Here is a 6,608-nt window from a genome sequence, read left to right on the forward strand (position 1 = left end):
GCCTTTCATTTTGTTAACTGTGTGTTTATGTATGACCTATTAACTCTGAATGTCTGTGTATGTGGGGGTGTGTGCATGCAAGTGTGTAAAGCTATAAGCTTAATTACCAGTCAAGGATCAGACACAGCTTCTATATGTACACCCTCCCTGCTTGCTCACACACACACACACACACACACACACACACACACACACACACACACACACACACACACACACACACACACACAGAGAAGCATCTAACTTTCATGTGTTTGTTTGGACATTTTCACTGCCTGGTGATTAATTTATGAATTCTTGAAAGATGGAGGGTGCTCTCAATCTCAGGTTTAAAAGCTTCGTGTTTTTCGCTCTCCCTCTCTGATAGATACACACACATTTTTTGTGTGTTTATGTTTTTTGTAAGTTTAAAGCATGCTGGGATTATGAAAAGATTTGGTCCTACAAATATTTTGGCAAGAAACACATTTTTACATCACAATACTCTGATCGTTTTAGCATGTTTTGTATATCTGTAAAACTTAATATAACATATAAGGATTAAAAATAAACTCACCCCTCTCTCTCTCTCTCTCTCTCTCTCTCTCTCTCCAGGCACACATCTGATTAGTGTCTATTAAAGATCAGAGGGGTGAGGAGGAAGTGCCCTGCTGATCTGGGTGCTGAGTCCTGTGTTATCTTTGGATAGGTTTGGCTGCCCCGCTGGCACACCACAGTACCTTATTACTGTGTTACCAAGTATATTAGAACACCTTTGGAACAGGTTGGTTTTGAACTGAAGCAACATGGGTTATCTACTCTTAAAAGGGGCAGGTATTTTCTTTAAATATGGATAATTAATTTGGGAATAAATGTGGTAATTCCTGTTCTGTAATGTAATATGATTACTTTTGCACGGTGATGTAAAAAGAGTAAATAAGAATTTACTAAAATAAGTCAGCTTCACTTAAGAATAAATCTTTATTCTAAACCTAATGCAATGCTGTTTGTGTATGGGGCTTTGCAAATACTTCAGGCCCGCAGTCCTATCTTGATGATTGGTTGAGCTGTTACAGTGCACTCACGCCAAAAGCCTCAAAAGCAATAGTCTATCTGCCAGTCAATGCTTTCTCTTGGGATTTGTTGACCCATAACAATAAGTATGACCTTAGCCATCCATAATCATAGTAACCTTTATGTAAACATAACACTTTTATTTGTTGGCTGTTGTACAGTTCAATACACCGCCTGGCTGATGGTGAGGTTAATTTCATATCATTTGTATCATATTTCATGTTACCAGCTTGTCCTATATGTAGAGTTGCAAGAACCAGTTTCAAGATTTTTTTTGCTGGTCTAGCTGACTACAGCTAAATCTACAGCACAATTCACAGTTTAGTTGAAATAAAATAAAATTGTAAAAAAGTATTGTGATCAGTGACACAGGAGCTGCTGATGTGTGTGTTTGATTTTGTGTTGTTGTCTCTCTTTTTTTAAATCTGGAGATAAAAAGTGTGTTTTTCCATGTAACTACACTATTTCACTTTTACTGACATGACATTACACTGTTGTTGTAGAAACTGTTATAATTTACCCTTTAAGAAAGCTTACGCTTTACCAGTAAGTACCAATAATGCCATTTAACCCTGTGTTTCCCCTTTTCTCATGCTTGGTCTCATTAGGTCAGGATTAACAGGGGATTACTGTAGCCATGGGCAACATGCTCTTTAACACTAATATCTCGAAGAGATGCTCCATAATTTCATTTTTAACGCCTCAGATGAATTGAAACAGGCGGGGGTATCTGGGCCTTGGCAGCTAATCAAAGAAAATAACTGTGGGATGGCTTTGATGGGGAGCACTTTCCACTTGCGCCTTCGTAGAAGCCATGTTTATTTATTGTCCATAGAGGCAGGAAATTAAAGCTGGCGTATTTAGTGTAATTGGTCATTTTGTGTTCTTCACATATCATCAGGCCTCCACAGATTAACACTACCTGTTATTGCGGATGACTTGAAGGATGAAGGATATTTTTCTGTCTTCTCATTCAGTCTCATTTCCCCTGTTTTATTTGCAGCTTGGTTTTCCAGGCCAGAGGTAGAGGATGACTGAACCCCAAGGGCTCACCAGGTGTGTATGAAAGAGTGTGCGTGTCATTGTGTGTATGAGAGAGACACATCAAACTGAATTGACGAACACACGGGCCACTCGCTTCAAGGGCTTGTGACAATCATGACATCAAATCCGAGAATTCTCTGATACACACACACACGCGCGTGCACACACAACACGCACACAGTCTGTCACATGGGCTCAATATCCTGTTCTCAGGAAACCTTTTGGTAATGTTGTAGTTCTAGTTGCTGCAGCAGCTGTTGCTGTTTGTGCTGTTGTTTTGGGTGAGATCTGTATCCGAAAAAGAACTGAGCAACCTCCACAAAATGTCTGTGATTGATCACTGTATTCTGCCATCATATTCTGTCACCTTATTCACTCGGTGGAAATCAAAACACTTTGCTTTCAAAATTCTCAAATATGGAGAACAGTGTCGGGAAGTAAATTGGCATCTTTTTGGTTTGTTTGTGTGCCTTGTAACTCTACCTAACAGCCACCAGGCCACAAGACAACAGAGGAGTGATTTCAGTTACACATCTGAAGTCAAGCAACGATATAACGCTGCCTGCCAAAATGACACTCAAGTGAGCTGTAATGACTACAATGTTTTTATTGCCTCTCTCTCCAGCCTTCTTCTAAGCAGCAGGCAAACGCACTATCGTAAGCTAGCGGCACACCGAAGTCTGTGTGCTCTGAGAACTTAAGGAGTTTTGAAAGTTAAAAGAGGGCTTTTCTTCTCCCTGATCCTGTTGTGATGTTTCCCTGGCTGTCTTTTGTGTTGGAGTGCACTATACGATGCTATTATGTTAGAGGTAAAGTAATATGACTGTGACAGGCTTCAGTATCCATTTGAAAAGTGCGTTTGGAAGACAGCCTCGTGTAGTGCAACGCCTCCCTTTAAGAAATGCACTTTTCCCTCATGCACACTTTCAAGAATCTTGTTAAACACAAAAGGAGCAGCACCTGCTTCTGTGGGACGAAGTGGGGGGAAAAAAGAGAAAGGAGAAAATAACTTTCAAAAAAAATATTATAAATGTGCTTGCCAGGTATATGAATGTCGAGTTGAATTTGGTGCAAAGCCTGAAACAGTGCAGTTAAAGAGCTTAAAGGCTGACCTTGAAAAGTCTGCCGTCAGAATCGTGTTAGTAGACCTGCTTCTCGCCTGTCAAGGTACGGTAGAATCACGACATTGTTTATTCACTTTGATTTGTCAGGGATGCATGCAAGAGTATTGACAAAAGATCTCTCCGCGCTGCACCTCCTGTATGTGCATCCCTTCTGTACTTCCATTTCGCCGTCGCTATGCCTGGTGCCATGTGTGCCGCAGTCGTGCCCGTGCACGGGCCTTTATTGATGTCCCACCATAATTATGTACCTCTGCTAGTGGCACTTAGGGAAACATTGATAAAATGTTTTATTTTAAGGGTCAGCGCCGCCCATTAGAATTAGCGCCGACACAGGCTAAGGCGTTTGTCATGCGTGTCACACACTCTCTCCTACGGCCCTGCCTTCCCCCATGTGCTCTCCATCTGGGGGGGGGGGAGTGAAGGGGCTGATGGGGGGTGCTGTCCATACGGGGGCTGTGGTCCTCTCAGTGTGGCACATCAAACTCTATAAAGGGAATCATTTATGTGCCACTCCCTATTACTGAACAGCATGGAGACAGCTAATGAGGGCCAAGGCAAAAGGAATATATCCACCACTTTGCTGTAGACAGACACTGGCAGGGAAAGAAAACTGGGAGTCTTCAGGGAATCCTTGTTTTCAGGAAAAAAAGGGAAGAACAAAAGGAGTGTGTGTGCGTGCGCGCACGTGTGTGTGTGTGCGTGTGTGTGTTTTTCTCACACCCGCTTCATCTATCAGTTTGTTTATTTATTTATTTCTTCACCCGCTAGCGTTGTACCTAAGCTATGGTAACAGCTTGAGGTGAAGATTCTGCAAAATACACATCGTTTTGCACGTGCTGTGTGTGCGTTTTTTTCCCCCTCCAATGGTGAATTTATGATGTATCCTGATGATGGGGATAAATATGTGTGCCTTAATGTGTAAATAAATGTATACCGTGCATGTGTGTGCTAATGGGCACCTAGGTATAACCACATATGTTTGCAGTGAATGTGTGCACGTGCATGTGCACGTGAACGTGAATTCACACGCACACAAAAGGGTCTAGTGGTGCTGATAAAAAGGTAGCTGTGACATTTCCAATTTGCCATGCACCAGCCCACTCCATTTTCTTCCCTGCTGCCTCTTACATGGTAGAGTAAGCCTCTAGGATTGACAATAATTACAGCCTGCATAAAATGAAGAGGGTAATATGAACACAGCTTTGCCATAATTGCCTTTTCATTATTTGCTAACAGTGAGCTATTCAGTCATAAGAAAGAGATTGCATAGTAATTGGCTGACAATGGGAGGCTGAGGCTCTGTTCAGAGGCTGTGGTAATTTTTGTGTTGCTGTGAAGGTTTTTTGAGGGGCTTTTTTTATTTAAAATCTGAAGCATTAAACTGTAATTTAAAACTACAATTTCCAGCATGAATGAAAATCTGGGTATTAACATGAGCTCCTATTTAGAGTGGAACATCCTATTAGCAGTATTAGCACTATTTGGTAACTTTCCATATGGGCCGCCTCTCAGCCCAAATGGGATTTGAGACAGCTTTGTTTCTCTCTCAGTCAGTCTCACACATCAACAACACAAGGCTGTTTACACTGGTGGAAATTTCCTGTGTAATGTGTGTATATGCAAGTGTGTTCGTGGTGACTGAGGGTTAGGACAAAGTTTGACAGTCTACGGCACACAAACGCACACTCAAACAAAATCGGGATGCATATGCTCACTACGCACACCGTCATGTGCATGAGATGTACACATCAAAATGTAGCTCAGTTCCGTTTTCATTGAGGAATAATTGGACAGCAATACCTTATTAATTGTTAATATGAGAGGTACTTTTGCACCCAGCCAATATGACAACAGATATGCCACGCATCCATTAATGTTTTTCAAAGAAATCCATCTCATATGTTACATGACAAAAGGAGTCCTAATGTTAATTTGGCTAAACTGGATTTTGAGGCTATGCCTGGGCCTCTGGAGATGCTGCTACAATATGATGTCAAGGACGATGAAACAAGACAAGCAGATTCTTGTGGGTGTGTGTGTGTGTGTGTGTGTGTGTGTGTGTGTGTGTCTGTATGTCTGTGTCTGTGTCTGTAGAGAGGCACAGGACAAAATAAGATCATTTTATAAACATAAAGGCCCGCTCACATATCAGCAAGGATTCAAGTCATCTCACCTTTTCCCTGTCCATTTACACCCCATCCCTAGATTACTCCTCAGTGAGTATGGAATGAATATTTTTCTATAACTCACCTTCCAAGCATGCCAGGTAAATCTTGCAATATATTCCGTTGCTAGTTATTTGCTAGAAATGTCACGAGTAACTTAATTCTATTGAGAACAGAAACTAATTACTTGCAAAAAACAAACTATGAGCTGCAATGCACACATGGATTTCAACTCTGTTATTGTCAGCCATTATTTGAAGAAGTATAAAATGATATTTGCATCTTGTCACATGTTCAAAACATCAATGATTTAGATATATTGCACTTAAAAGTGTCTCAATGATTAAAAATACAGTTGTGTTAAGATTCCCCTACTTAATGCAATCCGGTTACATATCATTTGTCACTAATTAACCCGACCGTGTCCACGCAGAGGACAGGCGTGCATGTCAGCAGGTTTTTAGCACATTGTTAAATGGACCGGAGGAAATTTCATAGCAAATGATGCTGCTGTATACTGAAAGAGAGTGAGTGAGAGGGGCCCAGTCTGTTTGATTTTGGATCTGAAAGACTGAAATTCCTGTGAAATGGTCGTTTGTGGCCGAGCCAGGTCGAGCCAGCCGATTCTTTATTTGGAACAAGCCTGGCTGGCATGAGACAGCTCGACGCTCCTCTCCCTCTCCCCTTTATAGACATCTCTTCTCACTCAGACCTTATTCTTCACTGTAGCTAACAAACCCTCCAGTCAATCAATATTTATCTTATATAGTGTGCCGCCTCTCAGTAGCCATAATCGTTTAGCTCAAGTGCTTGCATGAGTGAGAAATAAATTACATTTACTGTGCTATCATTGAGGGCCTGATGTTTCCCAGGCATTAGTGGATATTTAGAGATGGCCAAACGTGGTAGGACATTAAAGAACAAGCCTGAAGGAGATTGATTAGATGAGCAAACAACAGACCAAGCAGATGTAGAGAGTAAGTGGAGGTTAATATGATTGCTGAACTACAGAATTATCCATCTAAGTCACTTAAGCTAATATTGACTCTTAAGTTTTTATTTTAGTTAAAAAATAAGTGATATAATTCACTCAGGATGGTGTCCGGCCCAGTTCAGCTTACTAGAATTGTTTTTCATAAAGTAATATGAACTTGATTCTAGTGTAGTACCTTAGCTCATTTAATGACAAGTGTGCTTGTTTTTAGACAAATTACTAAGACAA

This window comes from Micropterus dolomieu, linkage group LG20 (assembly GCF_021292245.1).
Source record: "Micropterus dolomieu isolate WLL.071019.BEF.003 ecotype Adirondacks linkage group LG20, ASM2129224v1, whole genome shotgun sequence".
In the NCBI taxonomy this organism is placed as follows: domain Eukaryota; kingdom Metazoa; phylum Chordata; class Actinopteri; order Centrarchiformes; family Centrarchidae; genus Micropterus; species Micropterus dolomieu.